Below are 5,721 nucleotides of genomic sequence, written 5' to 3'. Positions count from 1 at the left end.
CCGAATTCCAAGATGCTACACACAGTGTGCGCACATCTCATGTTATTGGGAGATGCAAAGCTCCTTTGTTTTTTTTTTTCCCTCAGAGGCTTTTCTTAGCTACGGTTGCACAATGACATTCTGACATCATGGAGGTCAGTACAGCTACTAAAGTGCTCTCGTTGTCTGTAAGGAAAAATAATTTTGAAATATTGGACTGCAGCTGCAGAAATAAAAATGATTTTAAAAATCTGGTCTCATTCTTCACGTCTTTCCGTTGCCTTCTGAGATTAATGGCACACGCGCGTTGTTCTGCTGCATATGTTTAATTGCTGTCATCCTCTGCAGAGATTGTAATTGTGGGAATGAGATTTGTATAGATTGCAAGTGTTTTAAAAAAAAAAAAAAAAAAAAAAGGCTGATTTCCTGGAATAATCCCAAACACAACAGAATATTTCATACACGTAAGGAAAAAAATGCAGAGCAAATAAAAATAACAATAGTAAAAATTGAAGACTGCTTATCAGTATTTTTTAATATCCCTAATAAATAAAACCGTTTTTATTTGCACTGTCGCTGTATCTCCAAAGGGAGAATGAGAGCACCGTGCCACAGCTTATTCTGACCTGAATTATTTTCCCAGAGGAGTAAAGCATCGTTTAAGGTAAAACAAACCGTAAGATCTGTTAATAGCGCAAATTACCCCCCACTCTCCACCTTCAGTGCCTTCTCACAGCTTCCTTCCCTCCAGCCCAAACACCGCCAGCCAATATCCAATACACAGCCAGAACAGCGAACATGACACTTTGCTCTGAAAATACATCACTGAAATATTTCTTAGGTGACTACTTTTGAATGTATATATAAGTGAATATAAATGCTTTCTGCTCAGCACTGGAATAAACAGATACTTTTGAGGCTGGGTATGTACAGGGAAGCACTATTTTTCATTAGACCTGCCAATAGAGCTGGGAAAGCGAGGCACCACATTTTCAAGGTTTCTTAGGAACCAAACTATGCTATGATGTATTTTTTCTAAAACAGTGCTTGTTTTTTGACAGTGAAAACTGCTGTTAAGCATTGCATTAAATAAGGAAAGGTTGCAAAGCAACAACAAAAGATCGCGGTATGAACGTATTGGATTTGAAACAGCTTCTTGTAAAAAACAGGCAATTTTTCCCCCTCTTTTTCAGTGATTTTATAGGTAGATGTTTGGAGATTCTTCTCTGGGAAATTATTTGGCATTTTGTTCTTTTTCATTTTACAGGCTGGGAAGGAGATGATCCGAGCAGTCAGTGCTTTAAAATATTCAGAATCCCCTTCCATAAATAGCACATCTGTCACACAGAAAGGGAACCCAGCCAGCAGAAAGGGAGAGCAGACCGACCAAAACAACTGCTATTCCGATACACGATTTCAAAATCAGTTAGGCTTTTTGCCATCGTGTATTTGGATATTTTTGGTCAGAGCTTTTAAAATTAATAGATGTCTGGTTATACACGTGGCAGTGTAATATAAACTTTAAATTTAAAAGATTGTTGTGTACAGATTTATTTTGAGGGTTTCTGTTAATGTTAATCTCTTTGTCAAATATATACCATTGGGCCTGTCATGTTTTGTTTGAAACCTGCAGAAGGAAAAATTCAGGTCTTCTTAGCAGTCTGTTAAGTTTACCGTATTACAATGTGGGAACCAAGTGCTAGGTTTGCTTGAAGGTAATGATTTGCTGAAAAGGACAGATTTGAGCAGCATCTCAATAAGTCTATCTGCTCCTCCATGCTTGCGGTAAGCATTCTCATTCTCTCAGAAAAACACTGTTCCACCAGAGACACAGCAAGGCGTTTTGGGTTGTGATTCAGGGACCAGCAAAAGCTTGCCAGTAGCCAACACAGCAAAGGAATAAACATCTCACACTGAACAGAGGAACGAGCTTGTCCAAATCTTTATGCATACCTATTACTTCAATGGGCTATTTCTAGTTCTTAGTAATAACCTTCCAAGCTTCAACTTGCAAGGATATTGCTTCAGATTAAACATAATTTCAGTTCAGAAAACAGATTCTAGACCGTTCTACAGCCGCATCCTGCATAACTTGGTAAGTCAATCTAAAACACCGCGCTTCCATGTTGCACACAGTAGGCCCAGATTTTCAAGGTGGAGATGTATTCACACTGTATTGTTTCTCAGTCAGAAGCTTGGATTTAAGCTCCAGCCTGATTTGTGACCAAACTGAATAGTCCCAAAACGAGGCACTGGTTTTCCTGATTCTTGACTTCAGAATTCCCTGCCTCTGCTGAGCCAGGAGCATGTCAGCCCATGCCATGAGCATGTGTCAGTTCTTTATTTGATCAGCTTAAAGAGGCTATTTCAAGTATTCTCACTGGATATCACAGGCCCATTTCCACTGTAAAGCTTCCTACATGTAAATATGCTTCCTCAATTTATCACCACTCTAGGGCAACAACATCTAATCTCTCCTTACATATGACAGCTTGCCTAAATTGGTGAGGAATTAGGGGTCCCAGTGTCACTTTGTATTGCAGTCTCCAATTTGTGGTTTACAGTTTCTCAGATGAAAGGTCTTAATCCCCCAGATAGATTATCTGGGGAGCAGAAGCAAAACTCCAGGAAACTGTACTGATTTTAGTCTGCCAGTACCAAGACACCATGTCATCCTGTGCAAACACAAGAGGCCAGTCTGGTAGACTGAGAACTCTGCCAAGGACAAACCTTGTAGAAATAAGTATCCGGAAGAAGACTAGAAGACTTTGAAGGGAAAATAAATAAATAAATAACACAATCAGTTTTAAATGGGTCAGCTTAATTCTGCTTTTGTTCAACAAGGACCTATGCTGGACCAAAAGAGTAAATTGTCCCTCTAGCTATAGAGGACAGCTGGATTTGGGATTTATGCTCAATATAGAAATGAATGAACAGCCACATGCGCAGGCACTTTTTATTTCAGACTGTCTGTCAAATAAATGAGCAATGCAGAAAACAAAGGATAGAATTAATCCCATCTCAAGAAACTGTAGTCAACTGCTCTGTGATACCATCCCTGCAAAGCAGTGACAACGGGACATGAAGCACAGCTGGGAATGCAGGGTGGGAGTTTCCAAAAGTGCATACCGGGACTGTCCGCAGCCTTTCAACAAACCTGCTCTTGGAATGGCTATTTCAGCCCCTTAATTTAGCAGTATCAATTACATTTGTCTCTTTATTCTACTAGTACCACCAAAACAAACAAAAGCTCAAAATACTCAGTTTGAAATTAATTTGAAAAATACCCCTTGGATCCTGAAGTAAATTCTCTGACCTAACACACTCAGAAAAGCATCCACATTCTTTCCTGCTTGAAATGCCTTCCCCTCCAAAAAGCTACTGCTCGCTACCTGACTTAGAAGATATTGTCCTAATTACTGAAACCTCAGCTAATTGCTGTTGGGCTGTAGGAAACAAGGGTGAGAATGGAAGGGCTGATTATAGAACCTGAAATACGCCTTTCTAGAACCAAAGGTAAGCAATTTGTGTAAGCATGTAGCAAAAGTTGCCTCAAGACTAAATGCTGACTGAATCATTGGAGTGCTGACAGTTCTCCCAGACTGACACAATTACTTCTGTGTCTCTATATTGCTAGACAAGTTCTTCCTTTACTTGTTGGGACAAAAATAATAATAATAATCAACAATTGTTCTTAGTTACTCCCATACGTGCTTTACAGACCTCCATTTTTAATTGCTATGTCCACATAAATAAGCCATCGGAAATTGTAGCTATGTGACCTGGGCAGAAGTCAATTCAGACTCCTGCTAAGGTGGGCATGCTTTTCAGCACTGCTGAATTAAGGGCAGAGCAGTGTTAGAAGGGAACTGCTCTTAAAAAAAAAAAAGAGAGAGAGAGAGAGAGAGAGAGAAAGAAAGAAAGAAAAAAAGAAAGAAAGAAAGAAAGAAAGAAAGAAAGAAAGAAAGAAAGAAAGAAAGAAAGAAAGAAAGAAAGAAAGAAAGAAAGAAAGAAAGAAAGAAAGAAAGAGAAATACAAAAATAGCAAATATCTGAGTATTATTAAGTATATTCTGATCTATTGCATTGTATCAGTGTGTTACAAATCTATATGCATTATGAAAAAAGAAGGATTTACCTAAAATGAAGTATCACAAACAAGTCATCTGTTAAATATATAGAGGTTCCTCATATACTTCTTCAGAAGCACTTTTAACAGCCACTTGCAATCTAGTACTCTATAAACGATAAAATCATCACTAAGAATTAGAACATCCGGGATTCACTGTAAACAAATGACAGAAGGTGAGCATTTTATTTCAAACTAAATCTATCCATAGAATCTGCGGCGATGACTATACAGATATTTACACTCACCTTTACAGGTTGTATTTTTGTATACCCTGTAACCCAGCTCTCAGAATGGTTAGCAATAACAAGTGGCTTTGTCTTACTTTTCCTCTGAACAGTTTTAACTACCTCTATTGATGAGCCTGGTCTCTCCCTCTAATTATACCCCCTAAGATCCTATTTGCTTTCTGAACTGCTGCCAGACACTAATGCCAAAGGTTTCATATTTCTGTCTTGTACCACTCCTGACATCTTACCTGATTAACAAATTTGGATGTTGCATTTCTAATCTGTTCATATTAAGTTTGTTTTTCTCTGTATTAAATGGTGTGAATTGCTTGACACCCCTAAGTACAGCTTTCCTGTGCTTCTCTTGAGCACAAGTGTTCACGTCATCCCTTTTTACTCCTCTAATTTGCCCTTTCTTTTGGAGAGCTAACAACAACAAATTTGATGTTGCAAGATGCTTCTTTTTCACCAGTCACACAAAATCCTGGATACAGATACAGATACTTTATCTAAGTCATTCTTATGTCTGCTGGACTGTAGGCTAGGGCAGGAACAATTGGGCTGTTTGCTTTTTTCCTGTGAAGTTTGAGCAGGGGCTGATTGGCTGCTTTTGGTCGGCTGAAAAAAGAATGATTTGGAAATTCCAAAAATGGCGCTTAGCATTTGATAAAATCAAATGTCAAATAGTAGGACAGAGAAATCTCACATCCCCTGTGTATGGATGTTTATAGATGTATAGTCTCACAACTCCAGGAAGTAAAAATATACATAGAACCAAAGCAACAAAGAAAATCAATTCAAAGCTTACTTTCTCAAGCTCAGCTACTCATTACACTGCTAAGTATGGGCTGCTCACTGTCGCTAGTAGATCTGCTCAAACCCTTTCTCCCCATTTCTGCAGCTTGTTCCTTCCTTCTTCATCTACTCCTGACGAATTAGAAGGGAGTTCTTACATCAGTCTGATGTCTCAGAACTAATTATTTGCCATTTTTGCTTAATTAAGGAGCTTGCTCAAAGTTATAGATCTGCTTATAACTTCCAGGTGTGCTGCTTATCTATGACAAATATCGTTCCTGATCATGAGACTTCTATAATAAGAGCAGCATCCTTGAAATAAGGGCACAAGCCTCCTATGAATACGTAGTAGGTGACTGATGTATCAGATGGGTGTGTATTCAAAATTTTCTCATCCTAATAGAAGAAGACTTGGGGCTCTTGATTTGTGAAGATGTCCCACCTTGTGCCCTGCACAGAAATACAGCAGTTGTCTCTTCTCAAAACATTTGTCTTTTCAAAGTGTTTTGGAGATTTTAGAATCAGCAGCAGGCCTTCCCATTAATCCTGGGATGTGAAACCAAAACCCAAGTGTTAACAATGAATTCCA

Source organism: Excalfactoria chinensis, chromosome 9 (genome assembly GCF_039878825.1).
Source record: "Excalfactoria chinensis isolate bCotChi1 chromosome 9, bCotChi1.hap2, whole genome shotgun sequence".
Classification (NCBI taxonomy): Eukaryota; Metazoa; Chordata; class Aves; order Galliformes; family Phasianidae; genus Excalfactoria; species Excalfactoria chinensis.
Note: the sequence above shows the minus strand (reverse complement) of the source record.